We start from the raw sequence: 24,866 nt of genomic DNA, 5'->3' as shown, positions 1-24,866 counted from the left end.
TTTGAACCATGTCAAGAAGAAACTCTTCCTTCCTTCCTTCCTTCCTTCCTTCCTTCCTTCCTTCCTTCCTTCCTTCCTTCCTTCCTTCCTCCCTCCCTTCCTTCCTCCCTTCCTTCCTTCCTTCCTTTCTTTCTTACTAAAAGTTTGCTTTATTTATTTTTTTAGTGTAGTCAAGTGTTAGCTATTGATTAAAGTTAGATTTTCTTTTCCTTCTTTTCAAATGTTAGCAGAATAGTTAGCATCACTTTATTAATAATCAGTTACACTAGGTTCCAATGTTTCTGTCCACATCTAGATTGTTCAGGAACTCTCTTACTGGATTCCTTTAGATTTGAGTTCTTGACTATATCTCCAAATCCAAAAGAGTTGAGAGGCTCCAACCCCACAAAGAAATTAACAGCGAATAAACTCCAATTTTTTGGTATAATTACAAGTGAGTACTTTGACCAAATAAAGCCTGTAGCCAGTAGATTGAGATGTGCTGAGTTTCTCTGCAGGTCTGGCCATGACAGCTTATCCTGCACGTAACAATCCCCATTCCATTAATGGAGCCCAGAAAAAAAAAAAAAAAAAAAAAAAAAACTGTTCGGAGCTGCCGGGCAGGGTTGTATAGCGACCTCAATTTGTTTGGTAGCAACAGCTCAACTTTATCCATGAGTCGGTGGTAGGTGGCCCACTGGCCTTCTGTGCCCCACAGCTATCATCTCAGCAGCCTAGGGATCAACAGCAGCTGGGTGGGAGTGCTGCTGTGTCCTTGTTCCTGGCAGACAATGAAGGGCAGGCAGCTTTTTCTCTATGGTGATAGGTATGTGCCTTTGCCCTAGGGCACCCTTCTCTAGCTCTAACACTTGCTTCCTTACACTTATCTCTTGAACAAATCTACTCCGAGTAGAATAATAGAAGCCACCCATTCCGGAACCTTTGCTCTTGTTTCCTGTCTTGTGCCCGTTCTATCTTCTGTCATTTTTTTTTTCATAGAATTTCCATCATTTCTCATCGTCCCCGTGCAGAGGCTTCCATTATGTGTGTGACTTTGCCTTGTGTTCCCAGTGTTCCAGGCAGGTGCCTTGCTTTTGTTCTCGAGCATCATCAGATGGCTGAACAGGAGATCTGCATGCCTGTGGAGTCTTCTGCAGTCGTGGCCTGCAATGTCAATGTGCTAATGGCTGTAGACACCTACCCTAACCACTCCAGTGCTCATGGGAAGATCACTAAAACCTTAAAGGATGAGCCTTTGTTTGCAAGGGGATAAAGTTCCAGAAGAGAAGACTACCCAGAGAAGCTCTTCAGGGACACGGGGTCAATTAGCCCTTCCCTCTTCTGGTTCTCTTCACACACCTACCTTCACAATGCACTTGCCTCCTGCAAGATTCTTCTGAAAGAAAGAAAACTAAATTCAAGACTTTAAAGCCCTAGCCAGAAAGTTTATTCAAGGTCCATGACTCATGAGGCTTGCCAGTTAAGGGGGGCTTTTTGGGTTTAGAGCAAAGAACCAAGGCTGTAAAGCCATCCCAGGAACCAGCTAGCCTTTGAGATAAGAAAGGCACGCAAGGACAATCTCCAGACAAGCTCAAGATGAGTAATGGACCACCTGCTGATATGGTTTGGGTTTTAGCCAGATGTCCTGCTGACCAAGATAAACACCCTCCCTTTAGAGTTACTATCACATACTGCTCTCTGATGTTTAAATTGCCCATTTGTGTGTAACTGCACTGATTCCTCCCCCAGCCCCAGACCCTTTTATACAAAAAAACCTTAGCTTCCAAGCCTCGTGGTCGAATCCACTGTCTCCTGCATAAGATAAGTTTTGACCTGGAGCTCCGCCATTAAACTACCTCATGTATTTACATCAGTTCAGTCTGTTTGTGATTTTTGGGTGCACACCGAATTGGGAACAGAGTGGGGGCTTCCCCACCAGGTTCTTTCACTCCCAGAAGTATCAGCATGCTCTTTTCACACCACAGCATTAGTGTCCTACACTCACCACTTTTCTCCTTCTCCTTCTCCTTCTCCTCCTCCTCCTCCTCCTCCTCCTCCTCCTCCTCCTTCTCCTTCTCCTTCTCCTTCTCCTTCCCTTTCCCTTTCCCCTTCCTCTTCCCCTCCTCCTCCTCCTTCTCCTTCTTCTTTTCTTTTCTTATATTTTTTATTTTCAGAAAAATGAAAACTTTATTTATAAAAGATACTCATGAATATATAAAGCACTAGGCACACCCAATATTTTTCATATTTTCTAAAATTATAAATGCAGGTGTAGATAGTAATACATACAAACAGTTTTAGTAATCAAGCAACCTCTAAAATGGTAACATCACTCCTAGGTTAATTATAAACATCAACAGTAAATCTTGCACAAAACAGGATGGTGATTTGTACACCTGTGTCCATGTATGTTTTTCCTTTTTTTAATTAGATATTTTCTTTATTTACATTTCAAATGTTATTCCCATTCCTGGTTTTCCCTCCAAAAACCCCCTATCTCTACCCTCCTCCCCATGCTCACCAACCCACCCACTCCTGCTTCCTAGCCCTGGCATTTTCCTACACTGGGGCATCGAGCCTTCACAGGACCAAGGGCCGCTCTTCCCATTGATGACTGACTAGGCCATCCTCTGCTACATATGCAGCTGGAGCCATGAGTCCCACCACATGTTTTCTTTGGTTGGTAGTTTAGTCCCTGGGAGCTCTGGGGGTGGGGTGGATACTGGTTAGTTCATAGTTGTTCCTCCTATGGGGCTGCAAACCCCTTCAGCTCCTTGGGTACTTTATCTAGCTCCTTCATTGGGGATCCTGTGCTCTGTCCATAGGATGGCTGTGAGCATCCACTCCTATGTTTGTCAGGCACTGGCAGAGCCTCTCAGGAGACAGCTATATCAGGCTCCTGTCAGCAAGCTCTTGTTGGTATCCACAATAGTGTCTGGGTTTCATGATTGTATATGGCATGGATCCCCAGGTGGGGCAGTCTCTGGATGGTCGTTCCTTCAGGAGGGCTTTGCAGGAGCACCTGTGGGAGCCATCTTGGTTCCCAGATCCCTCAGAGACTTGTCTGCACAGGTGAGAGTAGAGACTACAGAAGCTACATAGCTTCTGGGACAGGCCCTGTTTCGGGCCTTCATCTTCAGCCAGGAGCAGGTCCGAACGCCAGATATCTGTGCACCTTCCCTGGAAGAGGAGAGCTTGCCTGCAGAGAGTACTCTGACCACTGAGACTCAGGAGAGAGCTAGACTCCCAGGTCTGCCAACAGAGGCTAACAGAAAGAATCACAGGAGGAACAAGCTCCAACCAGAGACAACTATAACAATTAACTCCAGAGATTACCAGATGGCAAAAGGCAAACTTTATATGCCCCAGTACAGGGGAATGCCGGGGCCAAGAAGTGGGAGTGGGTGGGTAGGGGAGCAGGGCAGAGGGAGGGTATATGGAACTTTCGGGATAGCATTTGAAATGTATATAAAGAAAGTATCTTTTTTTTTTATTAGGTATTTTCCTCATTTACATTTCCAATGCTATCCCAAAAGTCCCCCATACCCTACTCCCGACTCCCCTACCCACCCATTCCCAATTTTTGGCCCTGGCATTCCCCTGTACTGGGGCATATAAAGTTTGCAAGTCCAATGGGCCTCTCTTTCTAGTGATGGCCAACGAGGCCATCTTTTGATACATATGCAACTAGAGTCAAGAGCTCCGGGGAACTGGTTAGTTCATAATGTTGTTCCACCTATAGGGTTGCAGATCCCTTTAGCTCCTTGGGTAATTTCTCTAGCTCCTCCACTGGGGGCCCTGTGATCCATTCAATAGCTGACTGTGAGCATTCACTTATGTGTTTCCTAGGCCCCATAAAGAAAGTATCTTAAAAAAAAATTAGTTTTCACTATTCTGTTTTTTTTTTTGTTATTCCTGATGACTTTGCAAATTGCCCTTTCTTTTTTTTTTTTAAATTTATTTTTTATTAGGTATTTTCCTCGTTTACATTTTCAATGCTATCCCAAAAGTCCCCCATACCCACCCCCCCAATCCCCTACCCACCCACTCCCCCTTTTTGGCCCTGGGGTTCCCCTGTACTGGGGCATATAAAGTTTGCAAGTCCAGTGGACTTCTCTTTGCAGTGATGGCCGACTAGGCCATCTTTTGTTACATATGCAGCTAGAGACAAGAGCTCCGGGGTACTGGTTAGTTCATATTGTTGTTCCACCTATAGGGTTGCAGTTCCCTTTAGCTCCTTGGGTAATTTCTCTAGCTCCTCCATTGGGGGCCATGTGATCCATCCAATAGCTGACTGTGATCATCCACTTCTGTGTTTGCTAGGCCCCGGCATAGTCTCACAAGAGACAGCTATATCTGGGTCCTTTCAGCAAAATCTTGCTAGTGTATGCAATGGTGTCAGCGTTTGGAAGCTGATTATGGGATGGATCCCTGCATATGGCAATCACTAGATGGTCCATCCTTTCGTCACAGCTCCAAATTTTGTCTCTGTAACTCCTTCCATGGGTGTTTTGTTTCCATTTCTAGGAAGGGGCAAAGTGTCCACACTTTGGTCTTCGTTCTTCTTGAATTTCATGCGTTTAGCAAATTGTATCTTATATCTTGGGTATCCTAAGTTTCTGGGCTAATATCCACTTATCAGTGAGTACATATTGTGCAAGTTCCTTTGTGATTGGGTTACCTCACTCAGGATGATGCCCTCCAGGTCCATCCATTTGCCTAGGAATTTCATAAATTCATTTTTTTAAATAGCTGAGTAGTACTCCATTGTGTAAATGTACCACATTTTCTGTATCCATTCCTCTGTTGAGGGGCATCTGGGTTCTTTCCAGCTTCTGGCTATTATAAATAAGGCTTCTATGAACATAGTGGAGCATGTGTCCTTCTTACCGGTTGGGACATCTTCTGGATATATGCCCAGGAGAGGTATTGCGGGATCCTCCGGTAGTACTATGTCCAATTTTCTGAGGAACTGCCAGAGTGATTTCCAGAGTGGTTGTACAAGCTTGCAATCCCACCAACAATGGAGGAGTGTTCCTCTTTCTCCACATCCTCGCCAGCATCTGCTGTCACCTGAATTTTTGATCTTAGCCATTCTAACTGGAGTGAAGTGGAATCTCAGAGTTGTTTTGATTTGCATTTCCCTGATGATTAAGGATGTTGAACATTTTTTTCAGGTGTTTCTCAGCCATTCGGTATGCCTCAGGTGAGAATTCTTTGTTCAGCTCTGAGCGCCATTTTTTAATGGGGTTATTTGATTTTCTGGAGTCCACCTTCTTGAGTTCTTTATATATATTGGATATTAGTCCCCTATCTAATTTAGGATAGGTAAAGATCCTTTCCCAATCTGTTGGTGGCCTTTTTGTCTTATTGACGGTATCTTTTGCCTTGCAGAAGCTTTGCAATTTTATGAGGTCCCATTTATCGATTCTCGATCTTACAGCACAAGCCATTGCTGTTCTATTCAGGAACTAACTCTATGAAGAATTGAGTTGGAACTTTGATAGGAATTGCATTGAATCTGTAGATTGCTTTTGGCAAGATGGCCATTTTTACAATATTAATCCTGCCAATCTTTCCATCTTCTGAGATCTTTTTTGATTTCTTTCTTCAGAGACTTGAAGTTATGTTACAGATCTTTCATTTGCTTAGTTAGAGTCACACCAAAGTATTTTATATTATTTGTGACCATTGTGAAGGGTGTTGTTTCCCTAATTTCTTTCTCAGCCTGTTTATCCTTTGTGTAGAGGAAAGCCACTGATTTATTTGAATTAATTTTATATCCAGCCACTTTGCTGAAGTTGTTTATCAGGTTTAGGAGTTCTCTGGTGGAAATTTTGGTGTCACTTCAGCATACTATCATATCATCTGCAAATAGTGATATTTTGACTTCTTCCTTTCCAATTTGTATCTCTTTGATCTCCTTTTGTTATCTAACTGGACTAGCTAGGATTTCAAGTACTATATTGAATAGGTAGGGAGAGAGTACACAGCCTTGTCTAGTCCCCTGATTTTAGTGGGATTGCTTCAAGTGTCTCTACATTTAGTTTGATATTGGCTACTGCATTGCTGTAGATTGCTTTTTTTCATGTTTAGGTATGGGCCTTGAATTCCTGATCTTTCCAAGACTTTTATCATGAAGGGGTGTTGGATTTTGTCAGATGCTTTCTCAACATCTAATGAGATGATTATATTTATATAGTAGATTACATTGATGGATTTCTGTATATTGAACCATTCCTGTCTCCCTGGGATGCTGCCTACTGGATCATGATGGATGATCATTTTTATATACTCTTGGATTCAGTTTGCGAGAATTTTATTGGGTATTTTTGCAGTGATATTCATAAGGGAAATCAGTTTGAAGTTCTCTTTCTTTGTTGGGTCTTAGTGTGGTTTAGATATTAGAGTAATTGTGGCTTCATAGAATGAATTGGATAGGGTATCTTCTATTTCTATTTTGTGGGATAGTTTGAGGAGTATTGTATTGGTATTAGATCTTCTTTGAAGGCCTGATACAACTCTGCTCTAAACTTATCTGTTCCTGTGTATTTTTTGGTTGGGAGACTATTAATGACTATTTCTATTTCTCTAGGGGTTATGGGACTGTTTAGATGGTTTATCTGATCCTGATTTAACTTTGGTACCTGGAATCTGTCTAGAAAATTGTCCATTTCATCCAGGTTTTCCAGTTTTGTTGAGTATAGGCTTTTGTAGCAGGATCTGATGATTTTTTGGATTTCCTCAGTTTCTGTTGTTATGTTTCCCTTTTCATTTTTGATTTTGTTAATTATAATACTGTCTCTGTTCCCTCTAATTAGTCTGGCTAAGGGTTTATTTTGTTGATTTTTCTCAAAGAACATGCTCCTGGTGTAGTTGATTCTTTGTATAGTTCTTTTTTTTGTTCCAGTTGGTTGATTTTAGACCTGTGTTTGATTATTTCTTGCCATCTATTCCTTTTGGGTGAATTTTCTTCTTTTTGTTTTAGAGCTTTCAGATGTGCTGTCAAGCTGGTAGTGTATGATCTCTCCAGCTTCTTTTTGGAGGCACTCAGAGCTATGAGTTTTCCTCTTAAGACTGTTTTCATTTTGCATCATAAGTTTGGGTATGTTGTGGCTGCATTTTCATTAAACTATAAAAAGTCTTTAATTTTTTTCTTTATTTCTTCTTTGACCAAGTTATTATTGAATAGAGTGTTGTTCAGCTTCCACATGTATGTGGGCTTTCTATTGTTTTTGTTGTTTTGAAGATCAGCCTTAGTCCATGGTGATCTGATAGGGTGCATGGGATTATTTCAATATATTTTTTTTTATCTCCTGAGGCCTGTTTGGTGACTGGTCATATGGCCAATTTTGGAGAAGGTACCATGAGGTGCTGAGAAGAAGGTATATCTTTTTGTTTTAGGATAAAATGTTCTGTAGATATCTGTTAAATCCATTTGTTTCATAACTTCTGTTACTTTCACCCTGACTCTGTTTAGTTTCTGCTTCCATGATCTGTCTATTGCTAAGAGTGGAGTATTGAAGTCTCCCACTATCATTGTGTGAAGTTCAATGTGTGCTTTGAACTTTAGTAAAGTTTCTTTTATGAATGTGGATGCCCTTGCATTTGGAGCATAGATGTTCAGAACTGAGAGTTCATCTTGGTAGATTTTACCTTTGGTGAGTATGAAGTATCCCTCCATATCTTTTTTTGATACCTTTATGTTGAAAGTTGGTTTTATTCGACATTAGAATGGATACTCCAGCTTGTTTCTTGGGACCATTTGCTTGGAAAGTTGTTTTCCAGCCTTTTACTCTGAGATAGTGTCTGTCTTTGTCACTGAGGTGGGTTTCCTGTATGCAGCAAAATATTGGGTCCTGTTCATGTAACCAGTCTGTTAGTCTATGTCTTTTTATTGGGGGAATTGGGTCCATTGATACAAAGAGATATTAAGGAAAAGTAATTGTTGCTCCCTGTTATTTTTGTTGTAAGAGTTGGGATTCTGTTCATGTGGCTATCTTCTTTTAGGTTTGTTGAACGATTACTTTCTTGCTTTTTCTAGGGTGTAGTTTCCCTCCTTGTGTTGGAGTTTTCCATCTATTATTCTTTGTAGGGTTGGATTTATTGAAGATATTGTGTAAAATTGGTTTTGTCATGGAATACTTTGGTTTCTCCATCTATGGTAATTGAGAGTTTTGTTGAGTATAGTAGCCTCGGCTGGCATTTGTATTCTCTTAGGGTCTGTATGACATCTATCAAGGATCTTCTCACTTTCATAGTCTCTGGTAAGAAGTCTGGTGTAATTTTGATAGGTCTGCCTTTATATGTTACTTGACCTTTTTCCCTTACTGTTTTTAATATTCTTTCTTTGTTTTGTGCATTTGGTGTTTTGATTATTATGTGACAGGAGGAATTTCTTTTCTGGTCCAAAGTATCTGGCGTTCCGAGGCTTCTTGTTTGTTCATGGGCATCTCCTTCTTTAGGTTAGGGAAGTTTTCTTCTATAATTTTGTTGAAGATATTTATTGGGCCTTTAAGTTGTTGATTTTCACTATCTTCTGGATACCTATTATCCTAGGTTTGGTCTTTTCATTGTGTCATGGATTGCTTGCATGTTTTGGGTTAGGATCTTTTTGCATTTTGTATTTTCTCTGATTGTTGTGTCAATGTTTTCTATGATATCTTCTGTACCTGAGATTCTTTCTTCCATCTCTTGTATTCTGTTGGTGATGCTTGTATCCATGGCTCCTGACTTCTTTCCTAGGTTTTCTATCTCCAGAGTTGTCTCCCTTTGTGATTTCTTTATTGTTTCTACTTCCATTTTTAGATCCTGGATGGTTTTGTTCAATTCCTTCCTTTGTTTGGTTGTGTTTTCCTGTAATTCTTTAAGGGATTTTTGTGTTTCCTCTTTAAGGGCTTCTAGCTGTTTACTTGCCTTGGTCATAGTGTCTGTTCACAGCAGTAAAACCCTAACTAATACATCCTGTATTTCTTTTTATTTATGTTCTTCTTAAAATCCTCTATCAGCATCATGAGTTATGATTTTAAATCTGAATCTTGATTTTCTGGTGTGTTGGGGTACCCAGGACTTGCTGTACCCAGGGAGTACTGGTTTCTGTTGATGCCAAGTAGTCTTGGTTTCTGTTGGTAATCTTCTTGTGTTTGCCTTTTGCTATCTGGTAATCTCTGGTGTTAGATGTTCTTGCTGTCTCTGGCTGGAACTTGTTCCCCCTGTGGGTCTGCAAGCCTGTGTTAGGACTCCTGGGAGACCAGCTCTCCCCTGGCAGGAAGAGTGCAGAGGGCTGCAGAACAGCCTGACCTTCTGGGTGCAGATAGAGGCAGGAAGGACCTTACATTCACTTCTTTAGACTGTTCTCTAGATAGTTCTCAAAATGTTTCCATCACTGATGTAATTTGTTTTATTTATGCTTTTAGTACTATCTTATTGGAATTTAGGGAGAAAAAGAAAAATGAAGAGCTTTTAAAATTTTTGCTATATGACACAGGCATCTTACAATGTACCAAGCTTTTGCAAAATGTTAACTGTCTAGTATAAGAAACTCTGATTTTTTTCTGATCTATAATGTTCTTTGAAAGTTGCAAGGGGATGGGGATGTAGCTGAGTGTTACCTAGGTTTGATCCACTGCACATTATAAACCAGGCATCGTGGCACATGTCTGTAATTCCCACGTGTAGGTGTTGAAAACAGGGAGATCAGATGTTCAAGGCCGTTCTCAGCTACATGGTGAGGCCAGTCTGGGACAGGTGAGATTTTGGGTAGAGAAAAAAGAAAAAGGAAGGAAATGAAATTTAAACAGGAATTTCAGCCTTTTTTTTATATTGGTCTCATGAGAAAAATCTTATTGTGTAAGTATTGCCAGCCTGGTTCAGTTTTGAGTCAGGCATTCCAGTGAATGCCTCTGGTAAGATACAGACCAGCTAAAATGCAGCTACACACATATCTAGGCACACAGCTGTAAAGCTCTCGAAGACCCGATCTCAGATGAAATGGAGAACCTCACCGGAGGCAAAGAGTCCAGGAGGGAGAGGGTAATGAATTCAGAACTTCTCGAACTGAAAAAGGAGCACCATGCCTCCGAAAACTCTAATTTCCCTCTGAATGTCAGGCTGAGTTTATGATAATTACCTCTTTAGGGAAATGGTTCCACTTTCTGACTATAATTAGCTCCAAGGATATTTCCCCAGATTCAGTTTGCCTCTGTCCTTTGCGCTTGCTTTACTGTTCTTCAGACCTCTTCAACTTGAAGCCTGTTTGCCTCCCAAGTTATATCTCTTTAAAGAGTTTCTCTCTTAGACTGAAAACTACTTTCAATCCATAGGAACCTCCACTGTGCTTTCTGACTGTGGGATTGCCTAGCCAGGTAAACCTCTTTGTAAATGATCATATAATAGGAATGCTTTTATGCATGAATTATTTCACTTACCTAATGCTTACAAGGTTTATTAATACTGTTGGATGTGTTAGAAGGTCATTCCTCTTTACAGTGTTGTACATGTGTTGTGCAATTGGCTTCTTCTACTTTCTAACCTTTATGGATAATGCTGCAGTGGGCACTTGCAAGACCTGCCTTTTGTCTCTGGGTTATATCTATGGTTATGTGGTTATATCTATGTGTATGGGTCATATTGCCAGGTCATATGGCTATTCTGTTTCTAGACTTTGAGAAACTACTAAATAATATAATGTTAAACTGTTCTATCAGCAGTATAAAAGGGATATAATGTCTGCATTTTAACCAATCCTATTTTTATTTAGGAAAAAAAACCTCTATTCTAGTGTTTGTGAGTTTTTCTATCCTATTACAGACTATGTAATTTCCGAGACATCTAATGTCTTGATGTTCACACCTACAGTTCCTTAGATGTGTGTGCACATGGCCTTGAAGCCAGGACCTCACACACCAGGCAAGTGCTTTACCTCTGAGCTACACTGCCAGCTCAACAACTTTTTTTTCTTCAACAACGTAAAAACTTTTATATGTATTTATTCCTTGTGAATACACATACAACAACACACAAACAAGTGGAGGTCAGAAGGCAACTTGCAGGAGTTGGTTCTTTCCCTTCACATGTGAGTCCTGGGGTTGACCCTGGATCATCAGCCTTGCAGACCAGCGTGTGGTTTTAGCCATCACCATGGGTGCTGTGCTCCTCCCTGTTTTCTTTACCTGACGATTTTGATTTTGAGTATCTTTCCATTTACTGAATATTTTCTTTGCAAGGATATATGTTCAGTTCTTTTGCCCATTTTTAATTTGTTTGTCATTTTATTATTGATGTATGAGTATTCTAACAGGGGTAGTTTTGATGCCAGGATAAGTAGCAAGCATTCTGAAAGCAGCTCTTTTTAATCCCAGTGAAATAGAAGCTGCCTGAATGTGCCCTTGGAAACATCTATGGATGTTCTAGGCCTATGAAGACTTGTGGGTGCTAGTTTTCTTAGGTCTTTTAAGTTTTGTCCTGTAGGTCATGCTGGCTTCAAAGTTTCTATTTAGCCCAAGCTGGCTTTGAACTCATGCTCCTCAGACCTTGTTTTCCTAGGTGTTAGCATTATCATTGTGCTGACTTCTTTTAGGGTTTCAAAAGGAACTGAAATGACCAATTCCTGGGGTTTGATTCAGTAACTTGTGAATGGAAGAGTCGTTGATAATTCACTACGTGGTTAAAGTACTAATTTTACTTTTCTGTTCAGCTCTGGAAGTGTAGGAACTAAGTATGTCTCCCTGTAGGAAATGTGAAAAACAAACAAACAAACAAACAAACAAACAAATGCACAATAGAGCATGGCTTGGGGGCTTTGTTCCTGCTTTCTGTTTTGGTTGGTTTTACTCTCAGATGGATTTGTGTTTGTTTCAAAGCAACATATACGTGTAGTCAGTAAGCATGTTTGAAAGGACCATAAAAACCAGAGACATGCTGCTGATGGAAGCTTGGAAGTTCAGGAAACCAGGGGAAATGTCCCAAGATAAGATTTGCATTGTCAACCTCTGTTGACTGTTTTTACAATAAAAATATTTTGTAGCTTAACAAAAAAGAAAAGAAAAGAGAAAGAAAGAGCATAATTCAAAGTAGTATTCAAAGGCAAGTTTTATTTTGTTCTATCACAAATTTACTATTACTCAGCACAACTTTTTCCATAGGCTTTAGAACTATTGTGATTTATGTTTATTTCTTCTACAAGTATTTGTATCTATTATACACACACACACACGTTTGGTTAGACTCATCTAGTATGATATTCTGCATGTATACTACTCTGTGACCATGGACAACTTTGATTCTCGTCAAATTAGATCATATTTGATTAATGTCAAAGGCATTCAAGGTTATTAATTATAAATAGTACTTGAGATTTACGAAGCAGCTTCTACATGCAAAGCACTCTTCAGGTAGTAATTTCTTATATTTCAGAAAGGTCCTGAGAGATGTCTTTATTATTATTATTATATTTGCCCTGATGTCAAACTCCACAAAGTACCCACTTGACATAAATGTCTAATGTGATATGAGTTAATTAAGATCCCTTGCTTTTTTGCATGTTTTTCTGGGTACTCTCTTGGTAGATTTTTTTCAAAAGCAATATGTAAGTTGTTACTAAAACTTATTGAAGTTATAAAAACCTGCCCTGTGGCTATTGATTTCAAAATAAAGAAGATATTCTTTTTTTTTTTAAGTTTTAAAAGTAAATGTCTTGAGAAATTATTAACCTCTTTAAAACACTCTCAATTTCAAGTGGATTATTTGGACACACAACAGTGGGACAAACTGATGGATACTTGGGTGAAGGAGGCACTAGGTACCATGGGAACTGGGTGCTACTTGAAATCCTGACACGAACTTCAATGACTCATGGGCAGCTCTCCTAAGTTAGGAAATTTATTTATATTATACAGCTTGGGGTTCACACTAGGACAGTTCTGTAAAGTGAGAAACTGTAGTCCCCAAACTATCCATTCTTTGGCTTAACTTTTAAAAAATGTACATTGTAAAACTTTTTTACATTTTTAGTTCTTTCTTTTGCTTTTTTTGTGAAATGGTAGATTACATTACTAATTTTTCTTCAAAGAGCTCAGGAGATTTAACAAGTGGCCCCTGTCACAGAAGGAATTTTGCCTGAGTGTGAGTAGCTGTTTTCCTACTATGCTAAGCATAGTGTGGCTGTCACACGTGGTTCAAGTCACAACTGGGACCACTCAAGTTTAACTTCACACACACACACACACACACACACACACACACACACACACACACACACACACACCATTTTAGAGAACTTTTCTGTAGATATCCGTGGCAGAATTTCAAGATAGCTCTCAGGGTTTGTGCATCCTGATCTAGGGCTCCCTTCCAGTGTGATTCCCTCCCCTGCATATGGTCCGAATCTATGGGTATAGATCAGGTGTCACGATGATGACTGTCTTATTATAGAGCAAGGGAGATCACAGATGCAGCTAAGGTTTCTAATTCTGTGGGCTGTGAATTAGTTAGAGGGAGCATCCCCTAGAAAGACTAGGTTGGACCTGGGGGAATCTACAGACAGAAGTTGGCAGACACTTTCTCCTTAATTTCAAACAGGCTGACAGCCATGTTAAGAACTGCTCCTGAAGAAGGCTGTTCTCTCAGCCGTGAGGTCCTTGGTCCTCAGAACCTGAAATGAGTTGAGAGTATGGCTCTGAACATCAGCCAACATCACTCCCCACCGACACTTTAATTCCAGTCTGGTAAGACCCTGGACAGAGGATCTAGCTATCTCACAGGGAGATGCTAATCCAAAGGAATTAGCCAATAAACTTATGCTCTATAAAGCCATTGCTACTTTATGTGACTGATTATAATACAATAGAAAACCAACAAAGCATCTATGAAGGAGTAATGAATAGAAAACATATTTCAAATAAAGAAATATGTAAAGAAATGCAATTGTTTATAGAGAACAATTACTATAAAAGCATATAAGGGAGTTTGGAGGGTGCTACTGTTTTGTATACTAATTGTAAGGGAAGGGGAACACAATTTATACATATGCTAAAATTCTCACAACTATAAACCAAAGAAGAAAAAATTTACCTTAAGATAATATTTATCAAATGTGGTAACTTTAGATCAAGATTTTGAAAACTTACATCCTCATATTTTTAACAAGTTTGTCATTTCTGTCTGCCCAAGTGTGTAATGTCTGTATATGTTTATGTTGGTGTGCACATGTGGGTATACACACATATGTGTGCATACACATAGAGTCAGAGGTTAATGTGGGGGGTCTTCCTCAATTGCTCTTCAACTTATTCTGGGGGACAAAATCTCTCACTGAACTCAGAACCTATTAATTTGGTTAGGAACCTGGCCAATGACCTAAGACCTATCTCTACTGTTCTAGAACTAGGGTTGCAGATACCGGATGCTGTGGCCAACTCTTAGGAGGCACCAGAGATCTAAGCATGAGTGGTTCTCACACTTCTTCCCAAAACCTCTAAGTATCTTTATAACAAAACAGACAAATACTTATGTAACTGAATTGCACAAAAATAGTGAGTGCATGCTAAGTCCTGCGGTAAATTTAGTAAGAAGTATGATATATGTGCAGTTATAACATATACTCCCATGTACTATTGGTTGTAACCAAGGGGAGAAATACCAGAAACTACAGGGTGGAGAAATGGTCACTACCTGGGCCATGTCATCCACAAGCAACTGATGCATATTTTATGCTTCCAGGTGATATACTATATGAAAAACACAACCACATTTTCTTCCTATGCATTATAATACAGCTAAGAATACAAACTTGAATGCCATCAAGAAAAACAGACACAAAATGAACACTTTAACATTTTAAACAGGGGCACTGTTTTCATAATGTTCATGGTGGTTTACATCTATAAAGCCAGTCTTTAGGAAGCTGAAACAGGAGTCCCATGCATCTCAGTCTGGCCTGGACTATATAGGGAGTTTGAAGCCAGTTTGGATGACAGAGGCAGACCCTGTCTCAAAAATCCTAATTAATTAATGCCTTTGAATAGAGGAGGGCTATGGACATCTTCCTGGTTAGAAGAGGATAAGTAGACATGATCCTCACATGGGATGTACATACCCTTCTCACACAGGATGTATGTACCCCTAGAGTCCGTCCTGAACTGGGAGAAGACAGTGCTTCACACTCTGTTGGTAGCACTGGAACACGGGCTTCTTACACTTGTGTTGACTTGAAACTGTTCAAATCGTTGCTGTGAATCTATAGGATTCTGTTTGGGTCTTTGCTTCTTCTTTAGCAAATAAAGATAACTAAGCTAACTCTTACAGTGGTAAAATTCACAGTCAAAGTTCCTGATGCAGAGTGAACCCTCAGTTATGTGCCTCGTCCTCCATAATAAGAAGAGCATCTTAAAAGTGCCTGCTTTGTTCATTTGTGTGAATCCAAATGATCGCAGAATGACCACTCTACCCTACTAGAAAGATGAGTCTCTTAGCACTGGGACCCACTCAAGGCTCTTGCTCATGTGATCTGACTTTTAACTCAGCGCTTTAATGTGTTTAATTTTTGTGTTGGACAGATCATCAAATGGCAGTCCAGCCATGCCATTTGATAATTTACTGCTAAACCTACTTTGGATAATTTTCAGAGGCTTATCAACATGACTCTGAACATCCTAAATAAGACATGACACAAACCCAGCAAGCTAATTTGTCTTAATATAAAAACTGTCTTTTGTGTGCTATGAATAGAAGTATCTGAGAAAGAACATTATTCAGAAAGATGAGCCCAGTCCCAGTGAATACGAGACTGAGTTAGAATCTGAGTGACCATGTTCTGTAACTGGTTCTGAGGATTCTTTGAAGAAACTAATATTGTTCCGCGTCTCCACCCTGCAGTTAAGGCAAAGGAAATCAACCCCTTGACCTGGTCCTATGCATCCCCTGTGGTTCAGATTTATTCTGTTCTGGAAAGCATCTTAGACTCACTTGGAAAGATAGAAATGTGGGGACATATTTTTAAAAACCTATCATTTTATAGATAAATTCACTTAGTATAATATTCAAAATGTACAGAACCAGTTTAAAGAAAAGCCCCGCCTTGAGCCCTGACTCCCAAGCCAACCAGTGGCCCTTTCTGGAGATGTCAATAATTTTTGGTATATCTTTCTAAGGATATTTTGTATATACCCAGCAAATATTAATATATCTCATCTCTGTCTTTTGTAGATGGTAGTTAACTATATACTCTGCCATTGTACCCTGTGATTATTTTCAGCCAACAATATATCATAGATATTTAGTTATCAGTTCCTAAGAACATCCATATTCTTTCTAGGGTTGATTTAATTTGGGACTGTGCTATTATCTAAGAACTCATCACTATTAGATTTAGGTGGTTTTCCATCATAAGCACTTGTAAGAATTGCTATCATAAATATCCTGATATGTGTCTCAATTTCCAAATACGTCAACTTTTAGAAGCACAATCACTGGGCCAAAGAAAGTCCATTTGCACATTTGGTAGTTTTCACAAAATTGTCTCCAGTGAGTGTGGCACCAGCTTATCTCACCCTATGACGTGGACATCTGTCTGTTGATGTTGATCTTGCCATAATTTTAGCAATCTGGTAGACCAAAAAGGCATTTCAATCAGATCTTATTTGTATTTCCCTTTTTAAAGAAGATTGACCATTATTTTATATGTTCATGGCTAACTCTCCCCCTGTAAAGTGTAAATGTGGACGTGGGGATCAGAGAACGGCTCGTGGGAATCAGTTCTTTTCCTCCCCCATGTGGGTGCAGGAATTTGACTCAGGTCATCAAGCTTGGTGGGAAGTATGCCACACCCACTCCAGGGCAATCTGTGTGACAAGGCCAAAAGCTTGGCCGCAGTCCTGAGGCAAAAGTTTCACAGAAAACAGTCTCCTGGAAGTTCTTTGGCATCCCATAACACAGATGTGTTTTAGATTTGTCCCTGAGAGTTTTGTGTGCTTTCCTTCAGTATTGTTTTATTGTAAGTGCCTCCAAGGAATGATTTGACAAATAGCTAAGTTAGATTGGCCTCCACCAGTGTTCCAGTATCCTAGGAAATTTTTAAGCCAACCTTGGGCTTTGAATTTAGTAAGAATGCTACTCATTCAGATAAAATGCCTCCAGTGTTGACAGAGAGATAGTGAAAGGAATCAGGCATTGCAGTTTACTGGACTAGAGTAGAAATCTCAGGGCTAGTTCAACAAAGTAAACTCAGAATTCTCATTACAGTCATGTATGGCAGACTACATTACATATTAGAAGAAATTTGATGGTTTCCTCTGATAAATGGAGGTTCCCTACAGTTACATAAAATAACAACCAAGTCACTCCCATATGCAGGAGTTTACAATGGCTTAGGAGGAAGGTGGGTTGTGGTCTAAAAAGGAACTAGAGTAAATACTTAGAATAACAGCTAAGTCACTCCCATATACAGGAATTTATAACGGCCTAGGAAGAAAGTGTATTATACAATAAACTAGAACTGGAACTATGGCAAGGGCATGAAGCCCTTGCCCCTGGCTTCTAAGAATAAGCTGGCCTTAGGTAGGGCTGATTTTTATCACAGTTGTAAACAGTGATTTTTATCCCAGTTGTAAACACTGCCTGGTTCCTGCCAGCTTTTATGTCCTGCATTTCTCTGTTTTGTGTAAAGAGTCATTTTGCATCAGGTAACCTTGCTGTACCTTGGATGACCTTAATGTATCACCTAATTTCCTTGTTTTCTTCTGTAATATAAGTCTGATGCTTGTTTTGAGATATTACATACAGATCCAACACTCTCTCTGGTGTTCGTGTCATTTTTTCGCCAAGTCCTTGCCCACCTGAGTACCAGAACCCTGATTCTTCTGCAGGTTGAGGGACCGGCTGAGTCCAGCCTGCAGCAGAAGTACCTTTACACGCTGAGCCGTCTCACTGCAAACCAGTTCATATTCTTCACACATTTATTTTTCTAGTGTTGTGGGTCCTTTCCATTTTTATCTTGCAAACTCTACATATTATTAGGAAAACTCATTTTTGGCTTGTGATATAACCTGTAAATAAATATTTTCCATGATTATTATTATATACTTCTTTAGGTACTCTGTTTTAAAATACATTTTATTGAGGTGTAGCATGCATATGAAACATAGTTAAGTTGGTTGTTTACAAAGTGAATATCCATATGACACTGCCCATATGAAGATATTTTAATACCTACAATCATAGTTTAAATTTCAAGAAATGTAAAAATAGATCCTTAAAACAGATGAATCCTGTTTAACGATTAGAGACGATGAACAATTAACATTTAAAGTTTTGTTAATTCTTATTTAGTAGAATGGTTTTTGAATGATGACCTCAAAAGGCTGTATTTTGTACAAGAACAGGAAGCATAATTTGGGGAGGCTAGATCATAAATTTTATAGCAATTTCTTCTTCTTCTTCTTTGAGTGATAAGAAGGGAGCCCTGTGGAGTGTTAATTTTTAGATGGGGTCAGAAAAGTGATTCATTCTGCTCTTGGAACAAAGATCTAGGGTTGTTCCACTGTACCTCAACTCACTGCTGACTTTTGATGCACCCAAAATAATGTGGACACTTTTCTTGTTTGGGTCAATGATTTACTCAAATGTTCATGTCCTCTGAATATTCTAAATGGCTGTACATTGGATCGCCTCTTCAGTACCAATGGCTTTTGGCAGCAGAATGCCAGGAGATAATTTCAAGGCTAAACACACAGTATTCAAAAGGCTTTTTCAAATGTCTTGGTTTAAAATGCTGGGAAGAAAGTTTGACCCCAGAAAGTCACTAATATTTGTTGAGAACAACAAATCTTCCTCGAACAAACACATAACAGCCATTATATAAGTTTAATCATGTTGTATTTTGCTTTTCTATAACTTTGTGTTTCTAGATTTTTGAATTTTTTTCATTGGTTATTTTACTTATTTACATTACAGATGTCATCCCCTTCCTGGTTTCCTCTCTACAAACCCCCACCCCATTCCCCTCCCCCTGTTTCTATGAGGGTGTGCTCCCACCCACATACCCATTCCTGCCTCACCACCTAGCATTCCCCTATACAGGAGCATCAAGCCTCACAGGACCAAGGTCCTCCCCTCTCATTGATGTCAGATAAGGCCATCCTCTGCTACATATGCAGCTGGAGCCATGAGTTGCTCCATGTGTTCTCTTTGGTTGGTGATCTAGGAGTTCTGGGGGGTCTGGTTAGTTGATATTGTTGTTCTTTCTATGGGGTTGCAAACCCCTTTATGGATATTTTAGCATGTAAAACAACGTTCCTCATTATGACATTTTATACATCTATGTCATTGTATTTTGCTCATATATGCACCACTGTGCCTCCCCCCACCTTGTCTATCCTCCCTTTAACCTCCCTTTCCTCCATAGACCTCCTTTCTTCTTCCATATAGATCTTCAGGTCCATCCACTTTCCTACCAATGCCATAGCTTCATCCTTTGCAGTTGAATAGGATTCCATGTGTACATACCCTGTTCTCTTTATTCACTTGTGGAAGGACACCTAGGCTAGTCACGTATCCTGTGATAGTGCAATGATCGTGCAATGACTTTGCAAGTGTCCCTGTTTGTAGGCAGCCGCACGCCCAAAAGATGGCGCCGACCTCCATTACAACAACGCCATTGCGCAGGCGCCAGCCCGAATCTGGCGCCAACCCCTTCTGAGCAGTGTTACATATCAAAGGGGCCAACAGACTGACAAATCCCAGGAGGACAAGTAGCTCTCCCCAGTGCTGGGGTGGATATAGGCGGTCCTCCCGGGGTTTCCAGAGTTCCCCAGTAGCATGGAAGTGTTCCTGAAATAAAGAAAGCTGTTGAGAAGAATCTGACCGTGTTGCGTCTTTTCTTAATGGACAAGGTGAGTGCAACACCTTTTGTATGTGACTTAGATTGCTTTGGGCAAATATTCAGGAGTGGCATGGCTGGATCATACAGGAGTTAGAATTTTTTAGTGTGCGTGCGTGTGTGTGTGTGTGTGTGTGTGTGTGTGTGTGTGTGTAAACTTCTTTCAGGGAGCTCCATAATTCCCATAGTGTCTGCACTAGCTTACATCCTCTCCAGCAGCCTGTAAGGTCCCACATCATTTCGAGCATTTACTGCCATTTGTTTTCTTAGGCTGGCCTTTCTCACTGAGGTGAGATTTGATCTCAATGCACTCTCTTTCTTTCTTTCTTTCTTTCTTTCTTTCTTTCTTTCTTTCTTTCTTTCTTTCTTTTTTTTTTGTTTGTTTTTTTTTCGAGACAGGGTTTCTCTGTATAGACCTGTGTCCTGGAACTCACTTTGTAGACCAGTCTGGCCTTGAACTCAGAAATCCGCCTGTCTCTGCCTCCTGAGTGCTGGGATTAAAGGCCTGCGCCACCATGCCTGGCTCTCAGTGCACTTTTAAGTAGCATTCTCTTACTGGACAAGGATGTATAACTTCTTAGTTTTTATTTTTTGGCAGAATCTCTCTATGTAGCCATGGGTAGACATTACTTCACTATGTAGATTAGTCTGGTCTTGAACTCACAAAGATATATATTCTGGCTTCTGCCTCCTGGGTGTTGGAATTAAAGGTGCATGCCACTGTATCCATTAGTATGATTGAATTTTTGATGGAAAACTTCATACCTTCCCAGATTAGAAGTTGCTGAATTTATAGCAGAAAATTTTATACAATTTCCAAAACCAAGTAGTACAAGTAGACTATCTCCATTTCCAGCTTGGCTGGATTTAGAGTCACCTAGGAAACTGATAAGAGACACCTAGGTATATCTCTGAGGGAGTTTCCAAAGAGCATAAACTGAAGAAGAATTTGAGCAGTCCTGTCTCATAAGCTGGGAGCCTGGGTACAATAAAAAGGAAAAGGGGGCATGCAGCAGAAGGTCTGTATGCCCTTGTCTTCACTTCCTGTCAACCATGAAGATTCTCTACCATGGGATCTTGCCTCTGTGGTGTGCATGGTTCACCCTTGGTGACACCCATGGGCTAAACACTCTGGAACTGAATTCTGCCCTTGAATTGTTGTGTCAGATATGTGCTCATCGACATAAAAACAGTAACACGCTGCTACACATGACCAATTCTGAGTTGTACTTTAGGCCAATCCTGTGAGGAAGCTCTGTTAAATCTGTGAGTTTAGGTAGGTGTATTGTGCTGGTATATGTAACAAGCACACAGTGTGTGACATTAGGTGTCCTCATGTGTCCTTCTATAATGTCTTCACCAAAATGTAAAACCAGAAAGTCAAGGGCACAGAGAGTAATAAATAGACTAGGAAGCATCAGGCCTGGGACAGTTTCTACTGACAGGGGAGGGGCTTCCCCTGCTGGAAGAGAGCATCCCCTCTCTGTGCCTTACAGCAAGCAGAATGTGAAACAACGGGATATGGAAACTGTCTCTTCATCCCAAGCACAAGAAGAGCATCATCCTTACGGTCAAGATTCGGATATGTAGCCTGTGAGAGTGCTCTCCAAACAGTCCAGAGCATCTTGCAAACTTCAGTTGGAATGGAGCAAACTCTGGCTTTTTAAAGGCTGGCTCTGTATTCAGGAATACTCATTCATCTTACTCAGTAGAAATTTGATCGAGGGCTAATATCTCATTGAATACAAAGACAGCTTTCTCTTTTTAACCTTTCTGTATAGCATCCCAGCTCCTATTCTTCGCCCCCCCCCCCCCGCCTTTTTTTCATTCACAAAGAGTTGAGAATCCTTGGCCTTATATTCAAAACACTGCTCTTCTTTCCACCATGAAGAGGCAGTAAGGCCAGAACAATCCTGAAGGGGCATCTGCTTTGATTTATTTTAGTTCTGACCGTAACAATGTATATGTCATGTTAGGCCTTTGTCCAGGTCCCAGTCAGTGGCTTCTAAGGACCCAACATGATCGGCATTTTCCATTCTACACTGAAATACAGATCACTGACCACCAGTCTCCCAAGCAAGCTCAAGTCTGATAACCAATGGCTTGATAACCTCAGTGTCAGCCTGTTTATCAGGGCCAGTGGGAGGGCAGAGAAAGAAAGGACCCACAGAGGCATGGAAAAGGTGGTGAGATGCGACCATCAGAGACTGTAGTGAGTCTGTCTATGGCTTCTGCTTCTTCCAGCCAATAAAAACAGAGTGTAACTGGAATCTATTTCACTGTACAGCTGATATGCTCCTACAAACAGAATATTAGCCCTGATATTATACCCTGCTGCATAGGCCTAGCTATCCCCAGCTCAATGTAGTTTTCTGTGTATTCATCTAGGGTCTTCATGAATATACTTGCCACAGCCAATACAGAATTAAAATGAATGTTCAAAGTGGTTTGGTTTTTTTTTTTTTTTTGTAATATGTTGATCATGTCGAGTCAGATTCTCATTTTCAAAACTAGTATACTAGCTAACAGAAAATAGTTTAAATGTTCAATATGTAATCACAATACAAAAGTCAAAAGGTCGGTAATGCGTTTTATAAATAAGAAAACCTAGCTATGTCTAGTACCCTTTTAAAAGTTATTTTTAAAATTTAAAAGTTTTTTTACTGAAAGAAATTTTGTACAATATAGTCTGATGACAATTTTTTCTCCCCTAACTCCTCCCAGATCCTTCCCATATCCCTAGCCCACCTAACAACATGCCCTTTATTTCTGTCTAATAAGCAAACAGACAAAAGAAAAAAATACAAGAAACAAAACACACAATAAAAACAAAAAATTGGAAACCATAATAGACAGGAAAAGGCCATTAAGATTAAAAACAAAGACAAAACAAAACAGAACAGAATGAGAGAAAGCATCTACAAATTACGCTGAGTCATTTTGTGTTGGCCACCTAATGCCGGGCATGAGGGCTATCTATATGTGTGGTTAGTATATGCAACGAGTCTCCATTGAAGAAGACTTATTCTTCCTTTGCAAGTAGATGTCAATTGCAGACAGTTTCTTGGTTAGGAGGAGGAGCCAGTGACATCACCCCCCCCCTCAGTGCTGGAACCCTATTTGGCTTGAACCAGATGAGACCTGGTGCACGCTACCAAAATCTCTATGGGCTTATATGTGCATCAGTCCTGTGGGTGTATGGACGACGACATTTTCTTGGAGTCCTCCACAGCCTCTGGCTTACTCAAATTGATCCTGACAGCAGCAACGGGTTCTTCATTACCCGCCCCAATGTTCTGTGTTTCTGAATGAAAGACAGACAGACAGAGACAGTCTCTCTCTCTCTCTCTCTCTCTCTCTCTCTCTCTCACTCACTCACACACACACACACTTACACATACCCCCTTTATATTTTGATAAGCCTTAAACAGCTCAATGGCTAAGCCACTTCCTAACCTCCAAGTGGCTAATACACCTCCCTCTGATATTCCCAAGTCATTACTTACTAAAATCTATATTCCATTTTTGCTGCCCCAGACCCAGTCTTGAGGCTGCTCTGGCTCCTATATGGTGGCTGGCTCTCTGACCCATGCCTTGTCAGGTATGGCATCTCCTCTCCTCCACCTTCTCCCGGCATGGCGGCTCTCATTCCTCCTTCCTCGGCCCTTGCCTGGGAATCCTAAAAGTCCTGCATCTGTCTGCCTTGCCCAGCCATTGGCTACAGTCAACTTTATTTACCAATCAAAATCAACTGGGGGCAGGGTCCCTCAGTGTCCTGTGTGTGAACATATGTATTCTCGTGCAATTTTGGGGACCCAAATTAGCATAATACAGGCCGCATTAGACTAAACCCACTGCAAGCTTCTTCTTCTTCATTGTTCCCTGAATCTTGATGGGGAAAGTTTGATGAAGGCATCACAAAAGAGCGAGTCTTCCATCTGGGCAGTTGTGGTGCACACTTTTAATCCTAGCATTTGGGAGGCAGAGGCAGGTGGATTTCTGAGTTCGAGGCCAGCCTAGTCTACAGAGTGAGTTCCAGGACAGCCAGGGTTACACAGAGAAACCCTGTCTTGAAAAACACTAAAAACTAAAATTAAAAAGTGAGTCTTCCAAAATTTCTCACTGTCTGCACATTGTCTAGCTCTGGGGTCTCTGTGTTAGTTCCCACCTAATGCAAGCTACTGTAAGAAGAAATCTGAGCTAGGCACTGTTCTATTGGTATTGTAGAATGTCACTAGGAGTCAGTCATATTTGGTTTTCCCCTATGTCCATGGCCTATCCAGACTAAGGTTTGTGGCCACCGGAGCAGTGTCAGGCATGAGTCCCATATCTTAGGTTCTTAAATCAGAAGGTGATTGGTTAATCCCACAACATTTCTGCCACTATTATACCAACATATCTCAAATGCAGATCCCTTTTATAGATCACAGTGTTTACGGCTGCAGTGATGGCTTCCTTCTCCTCTGTAGAATGCAGAGTATCTTCCAGTAGTCTGTAGGGTTGAAGGTTCTCCATAGGCAGTAGCTCAGCCTCTCTGTGTTCAATGAGATACGCAATACTTTCTTTAGAATTGGAGCCTTAACATTAGTTTGTGGAGAGCAACCTTGAAACTTGCTTGAGCTATTTGGGGGTTCCCATGGGATCCCATTGGCCAATGACTCACCTCGATGTCGCCTATTCCTGACACAATGTTTTACTTGGTGACAAAAGATGTCTAGTTGAGGCACTGTTTCCTCTGCGATTTGATGGCTCCATTTAGATTTCTATCATATATGTAAATACGTTATTTTAGGAAGACTCTAATATATATACCAACCGAGCTAAGATTCCAAGTATTATATTGAATAGATATGAAAAGAGTGAATAACCTTGTCTTGCTTTTTATTTAAGTGGAAATGCTTTGGGTTTCCCTCTGGTTAGGTTGATGTTGACTGTAAGATTGTTGTATATTGCTTTTATTATGTTACGATATGTCCCATATACACCTAGTCTCTCCATGACTTTTATCATGAAG

At 40.4% G+C, this 24,866-nt stretch overlaps 1 pseudogene; it reads right to left on the bottom strand.

The window, feature by feature from the left end:
* Positions 1–312: 312 nt before the first annotated feature.
* LOC110312289 (mitochondrial pyruvate carrier 2 pseudogene) lies at positions 313–911 on the bottom strand (annotated as a pseudogene).
* Between the last annotated feature and the right edge of the window lie 23,955 nt (positions 912–24,866).

This window comes from Mus caroli, unplaced genomic scaffold (assembly GCF_978045245.1).
Source record: "Mus caroli unplaced genomic scaffold, Mus_caroli_1 scaffold_18, whole genome shotgun sequence".
Taxonomy (NCBI): domain Eukaryota; kingdom Metazoa; phylum Chordata; class Mammalia; order Rodentia; family Muridae; genus Mus; species Mus caroli.
Note: the sequence above shows the minus strand (reverse complement) of the source record. Positions and strands in the feature narration are given on the sequence as shown.